At 43.5% G+C, this 11,220-nt stretch overlaps 1 pseudogene; it reads right to left on the bottom strand.

Moving 5' to 3' along the window:
* Nucleotides 1-2,835: 2,835 nt before the first annotated feature.
* On the bottom strand, nt 2,836-2,979 carry LOC129705012 (U1 spliceosomal RNA; annotated as a pseudogene).
* Nucleotides 2,980-11,220: the final 8,241 nt, after the last annotated feature.

The raw sequence follows: 11,220 nt of genomic DNA, 5'->3' as shown, positions 1-11,220 counted from the left end.
AGGCTTTCCTCTCCCTCTAAGATTGTGGGTTGTGTCTATATATTGTTGTAGATGGGTCACCACGCTCAACCTGGACTCTGGTGGGTAGGCCCGGAATCCCACCAGTGAATTGGGTGTTCCTGGTCCATATAACCATATAACCATATAACAATTACAGCACGGGAAAAACAGGCCATCTCGACCCTTCTAGTCCGTGCCGAACACATAATCTCGCCTAGTCCCATATACCTGCGAGTTAGGTTTTTACCAGACCTAGAATGATGAACGTGATGCGTCTGGGGTAATCACCATGTTATCCAGTCTAGTTTTATGGAGTGACTGGACTCTGTGAGTGTATACGAGCCATAAGCATGAGCGTTTTTAACATAGATTGAGCAAGACTGAGGGATCTGGCTGGTGCCATTCTCTGAGATATGTCAATATCACACCGATATCCCATACATGGGTATACCTGGGTTTTTGGGGCTTATTATTATAATTGCCCTTCATAAGTTTATCTTCAGTGGATGGGATTCCATGCTCTGCTGTCCTACTGTTTTAGATAAGCAGACAAGGCGCTTCATGCTGTATTTACGGCACTGTAACTCACCTTTTCATCATGGTGTAGATGGTCCAGGACTCCAATACGTCAGTGGTTGAATAGTTTGGTATGTTGTCCCTGCGTCGTGGCAGTATTTTTCCCATGTTTCTCTTGGTGACTGTTCGCAGGGATACCGACATGGTGGTAATGGTTTATTTGGATAATCCCAGTCCCTGGTAAGGTCTATTCAAAACCTACACCCAGGAGTTTGATGTTTTTATGGCATGGGTGGCTTATGCCTGATACTGGGTTGAGTCAGCAACCATGGTCCACTAGGGAAATCCATAGGTGACTCGCCCACCATGTCGTGATGAACTGGGAACCATGGCTATGTAGGCCGGTCGGGCACGTTCAATATCTCGGAGACAGATTCCATCTGTATTGCAAAGTGCCCGACTGATGAGGCAGAAGGGAGGAAAGCAAAGCAGAAATTCCCCCTTCCAGCGTGTAGGCATCTATCGCTGCTGCCTCTGATCTGGTTCCTAAGTCACATACATAGGTTACTGGTGATTCCGTCTTGTGCAACCAAATTGATATCTGGCGTTCAAACTGCTTAATACCTTTAGCAGATATTTTGGGTTTGACATCTATACAATGTTATCATAAATTTTCCCCCGTGACGTGGTGTCTCCCACAGTGTTCTAGCTTCCTAGGAAATAGGCAGCTGATAGTTAAAATGTCTTTTGACACACCATTGCCAGATCTGTTTGACCAATTTGTTGCACGATAATGATTTTATGCTCCCCATATGGTTGATATACGCCACCACCATAGTATTATCAATCCGTAACCGCATATGTACGTGCTGCATTTGAAATGCATATGCTTTTTAACCCAATAGGTGATCACCAATCCCAAATAGTTGATGCCCGGTGTGTGTAGTAACGATGATTCTGAATTGGTCCATCTGTTACCTGTGCTGGATATGGAGTTAGTTGCTCCCCAGCCTAAAGTACAGGCATCGGTTTTTAATAACCAAGTTAGGATTGGTGATAATAATAGGGCTGAAAACTATGCCAAACATTGTCTGCCCACCACTGTAATTGTGATATAGCTTCAGTGGGTACATTCATGATTTGATTATAGTGACCCGAGCACCTTGGCAAAGTGACAGTCATATGGATACAATTGATATTGAAGCCCCGATAATCCATGGTAGTTAACGGCATCAATTTTGGTTTATCTGGGTGTGGGATGAACCTCGGTGCTTTAAGAAGCTGTTTCGTAGCTAGAACTGCTGCCACAGCTAATTCCTTTGTTTCCCCTAATATGAGGATATCATCCAATATATGCCATGATTATGCTTGTTTTCTTAATATTTTCATGGCTATTTTTAATATTTTTGTAATTAGTTTAGGGCTGAGGTTAGATCATTGGGAATGCTCTATACTCCCATAGTTGCCCTATCCAGATACTTTTTTTAGGTATCTACAATGATCCTAGTGTATGGGTATAAGATAGCATGCATCTTCCATATCAATGCTTGCCATAGGTATCCTTTGGAGATCAGATGTCTGGCAGTGACAAAAAACGTTTCCATCTTAAAGTGTATATACTCAACAGATTTATTTAATGATATTAGGTCAATGATGATGCTACATTCACCATCTTTTGTAGTTTTGGTGAATATATTTGATACAAATTCCAATGGTTCATGTTTACTCCCATGATCCGTTTTGTAATGAGCCTTTCTAGTTCAGCTTGACCTTCTCGCTTCTCTTTCTTAGAGGGAGAAAATGCCCTTTGGGCGCATTGCTGAACTGGCGGTAATATGCCCAATTTGAATTCGTTTTTATCCACTAATACTGTTGAGTATATATTAGTTATTTGTGACAGCACCCCATGCTTTTATCAACAAGTGTAAATGCCCCCCCCCCCCCCCCCTCGCAGTTAGTAGAGCACCCTTATTTTGTGTAAACTGGGAGGAACCAGACTACCTACCTCCATGTTCATTGTTTTTTCATGAAGGCTTAGTTTTGCTGGTATGCTGGTGCTGTCGGTGGGGCGGCGCGTTTTCCCACGGCTCCGTTCTGGGCCCCTGTCTAAAAAGAACTTTGGGGGTAATGTGAAGCGGTCGCCAGGCTTTCACCAGTCCTTGTTTGATATTTGCTGGTGGATGCCGAGGGGTGCTGCCAGCTGGGTGTTGGATGCGATGTTCTGCTCGTTCCATGGCCTGCCCTCATGAGGCGCACAGGTTTAGCTGCCTCTCTTCCCGCAGCAGCGGTTTGCATAGCCCCGTATATTTGGGGTTGAGGGCAGGTCTTATATGCACAAACGTCAGTCGAGTATCCCAAATTTGGGAACATCTTAGGCGTCAGCACACTCGAAGTGCAACGGGATAGCCTCATCCTGGGAGAACCACCTTGGTGATCATGGCGTCTCGCCTGCCAGGTGAGTATGATCCGTGGAAACGAGCAAAGGCGGTGACACCTCGACCCTTCTGTTAGGAGCTTCAGAATTCGCTGCTTTTAGCTCTTGTCTGCGAGTCTGCTGAACCAGCTGCCTGCAGATTTGCCTCTAGAAAGGCCTACTCCTGCAGGGCTTTGTTTGGGAAGATGGTCGCGTGGAGGAGCAATGTAGTGGCCCACGACACCCAGCAGCTCTTCCTGATCCTGCTCCCCTGGCATACTCCTGTTCTCGTCCGCCTGCCCAGCGTTTAAGCCAGCCCAGCCCTGGCCTCCTTAGCTAGCCTCAAAAGAGGGAGCAAAAGGGTCAGATTCAGATTCAGATTCAGATTCAATTTTAATTGTCATTGTCAGTGTACAGTACAGAGACAACAAAATGCATTTAGCATCTCCCTTGAAGAGCGACATAGCAAACGATTTGAATAAAAAAAAAAAATAAGTGTCCGGGGGGGGTGGGGGGGGGGGGGGGGGGGGGGGGGGGGGGGGGGTGATTGGCAGTCTGGTGTGCTATGAATTGGAGGAGACATAGCTCAAACTCCGTTGTCGCATCAATCCCTCGACAAGGGAGATGGCTAGTGCAATAACACTGGGGTAGGAGTGTCAGCTCCCTTGGCATTCAGCCAGTGACCCCTCGTTTTCCTGGAGGTTTTGTAACTCCATGACCTCCTCTGACTTGGGGAGACAGACATACTTGTTTTTGCTGTCTCCAGCCTGTTCCAGTATTGGAGGAAGTTGGTTCCTGTAGAACCTATATTTTTGGTAAGCTTTTGTCTTACCTGTAGTTAGAGGCTGCCTGCCGTTTTTTAGGCGGCATTGTAGCGGTTCCCGGGCGGCGATTCTCCTTGTCAGGAGTCTGCAGGGCTGCCGGTCGGGTTTTTAAATTTCCCTCCGGTCCGCTGCTGTTAACCAAACAGCTGTTCAGCGGACCGGCATCAGCGCAGCTCTCTGTCTGTGGTCCGCAGCGTGTGCGGTCCCGTTTGCGCCTATCCCCCTCCACTGTCGGCTCCTTCGCTGGAGTCGAACGGGGGCCACTTCCTCTGCTGCTTTGCGCCCCCTGGAGCAAAAAACCACAAGGCCCGATTAAGGTAGGTACTTACCTAACGTTCCTTGGTTTGCGGGAGCGCCGCCTCCCGCTGGCCGCGTTTGCACAGCTGTGCGATAATGCCGCAACTGCGCACTGGGCGGGTTCTTCACGGAATCACTCACGTGACTCCGAAGTAAAATTATTGAGCTTGGGCAAAGCTGGATGATGAACTCCATTGCAATAATGACAGGCTGTCATTAATTAATGAAATCAACCAATAGAGCTAATTATAGACACAGAAAGCTCGAGTTACGCAGTTGGTCAGACAACATCTCCGGAGAAAATGGATAGGTGACATTTCGGGTTGAGTCCCTTCTTCAGTCTAGACCCAAAACGTCACCTTTAAGTTCAGATTAGAAATACAGAATTATCTGTAGGTCCTTCGGCCCACCCTGCACAATAACACTATCCTATACACACTAGGAACAATTTAAACTTGTACCAAGTCAATTAACCTACAAACATGATGTCTTTGGAGTGTGGGAGGAAACTGAAGATCTTGGCGAAAACCCACACGATCACGGGGAGAACGTACAATCTCCGTACACGATAGCACCCATAGTCAGGATCGAACCCAGGTCTTCGGATCTGCAATAGCTGTAACGCAGCAACTCTACCGCTGCGCTACCGTGCCGTCACCTATTCCTTTTCTCCAGAGATGCTGTCTGACCCATTGAGTTACTCGAACTTTTTAGTGTCTATCTTCGTTTTAAACCAGCATCTGCAGTTGCTTCCTGCAAAATAGAACTAATTACTTGTGATTGGGTGAGGAAGCCTCATTACCAGAGCATCAATCTCTTTGTATTGTACCTAAATAAATATTTTGTTTTTCACATTTCATTATGGTGGATCATTGTTATAGTCTCTTCCTGTGATCCGTCGAGGTATTGATGAAAAATTGTGATTGCCCATTTTTCCAATTTTATCTTCAGAATGCATTTAGACATGCAAAAATATCTCTAACAAACTAATTACATGTTGAATTTCTGAGCTCTCAGTGCAACTTGAGTGTCAGTGAAACATTTACATTAATGTTACTGTCATGTATAGCATGATAATACAAACAATACAGAAAACAGCATTTTCATGCTTAAAAAAACAATATTGCTATGATTTTACCTGCAGCTTCCAAGCAGCCTGTTTGTCCAGAATGGAATAATTACATGAAGTAAACCACCAGGAATCTTAAAATCAACCCTGTTAAATTTTCCAAGGATTCCACTACAACAATCCACCAAGTGAAAGGAATATTTGAACACACTGATGTTTATGCCTTCTCTATCAATTGCAAAAAACAGTATGGCTTTGTGACAGGAATGGGAAGAAAATAAAATGGTAAAGACCTTTCTCACGCTGGTCATTGCTTTTTCCCACTGTTCCTGTCGGCAAGAAGATATAGAAGCTTGAAAGCACGCACCAACAGACTCAGAAACAGCTTCTTCCACTCTGTTATTAGACTTCTGTATACTTCTCCCATAAGCTGTTGTATAGTGCCAATCCTCCATCCTACTTCATTGTGGGCATTGGACTTTTCCTATGAAATTTCTTTGGAATTGGCTTTGGTAACGATTGTAAACTGTCCGGTGTCCCTAGTTTCTTAGTGTGTAGGATAGTGCTAGTGTATGGAGATTGTTGCTCAGCGCAGACTTGGTGGGCCAAAGGGCCTATTTCCACGCTGCATATTGAAACTAAACTAAACTAAACTAAACTAAACTAAACTAAACTAAACTAAACTAAACTAAACTAAACTAAACTAAGCTATACTAAACTCTAATGCTACAATACTGGAAACAATATTTTGCACTCTGGTAGCTTTCTCTTTGCTCTACCTGTTGTACTAGTGTATTGCTCGATTGTATTCATGTATAGTATTATCTGATTTAATTCAGACAGCATGTAAACAAATGCTTTTCACTGTATTTCGGTACATGTGTCAAAATAAATGGATACCGATACCAATGCAAATATGTTGTATGCAAAGGTAGCATTCAGGAAATATTAACTTTGTTGTCAATGGTTTTCCAGGATGGCTCAAATGTTGTTGGCACAGTGGGCAGAAGCAGAATCAAGGCTTCATGATGGCAGCTAATTATCAGGCATTGGTCTACATTACTCACCAGCTGAATGGTGAGGAGGTGAGATTGCCAACAGTTCCAATGTCAGGAATAAATGGCATGGCACCCATGATCCAAAATATGTGTTTGATCATGCAGATCCCTGAAGCCCTCGTAAAGTTGTATATTCTTTCCATCGGGTGATCTCTGGCAAGAAAGAATGAAAAACAATTAGTCATTTTTGACCAGACATTCCGAGCAAGCTCCCTTGTACAAAAATAAATGACAGACTGTATGAATGTATCTCCAGCTCCAACTTGGCATGAATTAGGCAGCCACATTAGCCTTGAACATTACTGAATAAACTGTCCTTATTCTGTTCAGAGGTTGTAGTAGGCCTGTAGCAGTTGAGGATTTCAGTGATATGCCTTGCGGATGTGCAGCTGACTTGAACTTGTTATTTACTGAGGTTCAGGTAAATTTTATCTATAAACAACTGTAGCGCAAATCAATTCCTGCTGAGAGAATGTCTCCTGCTCCTCTTGGAACAACATAGAACAGTACATCTCAGGATCAGGCCTTTTGCCCGCAACATCTGTGCTAAACATGGTGCCAGGTTAATCTCCTCTGCATGTGATCCAACTCCTTCCTTTCCCTGCATATTCATGTGCCTATCTAAACATCTTTCTCGCAAGAGTTTAGAAGGATGGGGGGAGGATCTCATTGAAACATACCGACTAATGAAATGTCTGGATAGAGTCGATGGGGAGAGGAAGTGTGAGAGTCGAGGACCAGAGGGCACAACCACAGGATAAAAGGATGTACCGTTGGAATGGAGATGAAGAGGAATTTCAGTAGCCAGAGGGTGGTGATTCTGTGGAATTCATTGCCACATATAGCTGTGAAGGACCACACATTGAATATTTTTAAAGTGGAGATTTGTAGGTTCTTGATTAGTAAGGGCATCAAAGATGATGAGGAAAAGGCTGAAGAAGAGGGAAAAGGCTGAGTTGAGGGGGAAAAAATAGATCAGCCATGATCGAATGGCAAAGCTGACGATGGCCGAATGGCCTTATTCTGATCCTATATCTTATAGTCTTATAATCTAATCCTCTTAAACACCATTATAGTATCTCCTTTCACTACCGCCCCTAGCAGAGCATTCCAGACCCCCAACATTGCTGGGGGTTGCTGCCTTACAATGCGGTTCGATCCTGACTACGGGTGCTGTCTGTACGTAGTTTGTACGTTCTCATCGTGACTTGCGTGGGTTTTCTCTGGGATCTCTGGTTTCCTCCCACACTCCAAAGACGTACAGGTTTGTAGGTTCATTGGTAAATTGTAAAATTGTCCTTAGTGGCTCTTGGATAGTGTTAGTGTGCGGGGATTGCGGGTCAGCCGGGATTTGGTGGGCCAAAGGGCCTGCTCCCGCACTATATATCTAAACTAAACTAAAAGATTAAGAATTTTGGTATGTCAACAAATGCTCTCTTGAAGTTCTACAGATGTACGGTAGAGAGCATATTGACTGGTTACATCATAGCCTGGTTCGGCAACTTTAACAGTGTGGAATGAAAATGACAACAAGTGCTGTATACTGCCCAGTCCATCATGGGTACTGACCTCCCACTATTGAAGGGATCTATATGAAGTGCTGCTTCAAAATAGGCAGCCAGTATCTTCAAGTTCCCACACCACCTTAGCCATGCTCTCATTTCACTCCTGCCATCGAGGAGAAGGTTGGAAAACCCTGATCTCCAAGTTCACAAACAGCTTCCTCTCACAACCATCGGCTCATAAACACTCCAAACACCAACTAAATTGTGAAGTATCTCAGTTGCACTAGGGACTTCAGGCTTTTTTTTGCACTAACATTGTTTTTTTTAATTTATTGAACTTTGGATTGCCAATTATGTTATCTGTGAGGACTGTATTTGCAGACCTGTTATGCTGCTGCAAGAGAGAATTTAATTGTTTGTTTTTTGGTACATTTGACAATTAAACACTTTGATCCTTGACTCCATCAGTCGTAGAGCCATGCAACATAGACCACAGGTCCTTTGGCCCAAGTCATCCATGCTGATATAGATAGCCATTGGTCATATTTGCTTGTGTTTGACACATATCCCTTTAAACCTTCCTATCCATGTACCTGTCCAAATATCTTTTAAATATTGTATCTGCCGCAACCACTTCTTTAGACAGCTCTTTCCATACACATACTAGGTATGTTACAAAACCTACCTGAATCGTGGCTGAGCATCTGCCCCACCCCTTGTGTGTGATTTTGGCGCTGTTTAGAGGGGGCGGGTTTAAAACGCGATTTTTACTAGGCTGTTGCAATCGAAAATGTTCAGCCTAGTAAATCAATAACGGAAAATCGCTGAAAGACCCCGTCGCAAAAGGTATTATTAGTTTTTATGGCCTTGTAAAATATTTAGAGTAATTTAAAAACCACTATCTCACTCCGCAACCTCTCGCAGCCCCAGGGTTTTATAAAGCAAACAATTAAAGGTATGTACCTTATTTTTACATTAAATGGGGCATGTATATAACCCTGTAATTAAAGTTTTCTATAGCGAGTAATTCATTTTGGGCTCTTTATATCCCGCAGTATTTTTCTGGGCATTTGAGGGCATAAATCTAGCGCAATGTGAACGTTCTAAACCAGCGCGTTCCACATGAACCCACTAGAAAGCCGATTTAAATTGACTTTAATTTACAGCAATTGAACACTAAATTCCTTCCATTTGGCCTATAAATTGATGTAAATGAGATTTAAAAATCACGTTTTATTGTGAATTATTTGTGAATATTATTTGGACACTTGGGCTATTTAAAAATGTTAATCATTTATTAAGAAATGGATAGATGTTTAGATCTAGTAAATTGAAGTTTGAAATTAGCTACAATTGGGTAACTAACTAATTATATGCTTTAATTTCAGGTCATCCAAGTTAGATTATTTTATATTTGTTTCAGAATGGTTCAATCTATGATAACTGAAAATTTCATTCAGTTCTCTTAATTTTTAAGAAGGGTATGTGCTTTTGACTGTCCACGATCACAGCTTTTTTGTAATGTCCATAGAAAATCAATAGGGAACAAGATGCTAATTTCCGAGTATGAAAATGGCCATAACTTTTTTATTACTTGAGATATGAAAGTGAATTATGTGTCAAATTAAACTTATTGTTATGCTTTATCTGATGGGATAAATTGCAGACTTGATTTTTTAAATCAACTACAGCTCTGCTTTTAATACTATCCTTCCCCACAAACTGGTGGACAAACTGGGGGACTTGGGACTTCCACACTCCACCTGTACGTGGATAAATAGCTTCCTGTCGGGTCGAAGCCAGAGAGTCAGAGTGGGCCATCACACATCCACGGCCCTCAGCCTCAGTACCGGCTCTCCACAGGGCTGCGTACTGAGCCCCCTGCTCTACACCATCTACACGCATGACTGCACCCCCGCCCACCACAGCAACACCATTGTCAAATTTGCGGATGACACTACAGTGGTGGGACTCATCTCCGCGGGGGACGAGTACGCCTACCGGGATGAGGTGGAGCAGCTGACATTGTGGTGCGAAGAAAATAACCTGCTCCTCAACACCTCAAAGACGAAGGAGGTAATAATAGACTTCAGGAAAAACAAAACGGACATGGTACCACTGACCATCAGAGGGGACTGTGTAGAGAGGGTGGCGGATTTCCGCTTCCTGGGAATCCACATTGAGGAGGACCTGACGTGGAGCGTGAACACCACTGCGCTGCTGAAAAAGGTCCAGCAGAGACTGCACTTCCTGAGGGTGCTCAGGAAGAACAACATCACTCAGAGGCTGCTGCTGTCCTTTTATCGGTGCTCCATTGAGAGCATACTAACATACTGTGTATGCGTGTGGTACACCAGCTGCACAGCGGCTCAGAGGAAAGCGCTCCAGAGGGCCATTGACAACGCCCAGAGGATTGTCGGCTGCCCTCTCCTTACCTTGGAGGACCTACACAGTTCCCGCTGCACCAAAAAAACCCAGAATATAATAAAGGACATCTCCCACCCCGGACACTCCCTGTTTGAACTGTTGCCGTCAGGCAGACGGTACAGATCCACAAGGACAAGGACAAATAGACTAAAAAACAGTTTTTACCCCACTGCTATAAAAGCACTAAATGTGGCCGCCAAGGAACGCAGGGGCGATACAGACTAAGGGACTGTGGTAACGGTGAAATCGACAGAAGGATGGAGGGTTGGGTGTGTATGCGTGCTTTGTCTGTGATTTTTATTTATTTGCTTATCTTTATTATTTTACCGTGGATGTTTCGTTAGCTTTAGAAATGTTTGAATGCTGCACTGACTGGCTGACATTTTAAATTTCGTTGTACATGGCCCATGTTACAATGACAATAAAGAAACTATTCTATTCTATTCTATTCTATTCTATTCTAAATCTCAAAATTTTGTAACATTGCTACACATACCACCTTCTGTGTGAAAAAGTGCTGTCATGTTGTCCACATCCACAGCTTTGGACATGTCCAGATGACATTATTCCAAAGTAGGAAGGAACTGCAAATGCTGGATTAAACTGAAGATAGACACAAAATGCTGGAATGACTCTGGATAAAAGGGATGGGTGATGTTTCAGGTCAGAGACCCTTCGACCCGAAACATCACCCATTCCTTCTCTCCAGAGATGCTGCCTATCGCGCTGAGTTACTCCAGAATTTTGTGTCTATTTTACATTATTCCAATGTTATCCTTGGCAGCCTCCACCCTTCAATCTGTACAATCTCAGCACAACCAAATTCTGCATGAAAAGTTCTGCTCACCATTGCTTTTGTCAGTGTTGACTGAAATTAACTCCCAGTTGCTGTTAATTCCAATTTGAAATTCTCGTTCTTATGTGTAATTATACATCCGTAAAGCACCATAGGGCAGTAATCCTCACGACAAGTCTTAAATAACTGTAACATATTGATGTTGACTTTGGTGGTGTGTTCTATTCCATACAATGTGCAGTAGTTTCATACACATTGCTCCCACACTGGCTGGGGCATTGTGCGAATATTCTTTCACACCCTATTTCTTATTAT

Source organism: Leucoraja erinacea, chromosome 1 (assembly GCF_028641065.1).
Source record: "Leucoraja erinacea ecotype New England chromosome 1, Leri_hhj_1, whole genome shotgun sequence".
In the NCBI taxonomy this organism is placed as follows: domain Eukaryota; kingdom Metazoa; phylum Chordata; class Chondrichthyes; order Rajiformes; family Rajidae; genus Leucoraja; species Leucoraja erinaceus.
The sequence above is the reverse complement of the archived record's forward strand: the minus strand, read 5'-3'. Positions and strand labels throughout refer to the sequence as shown.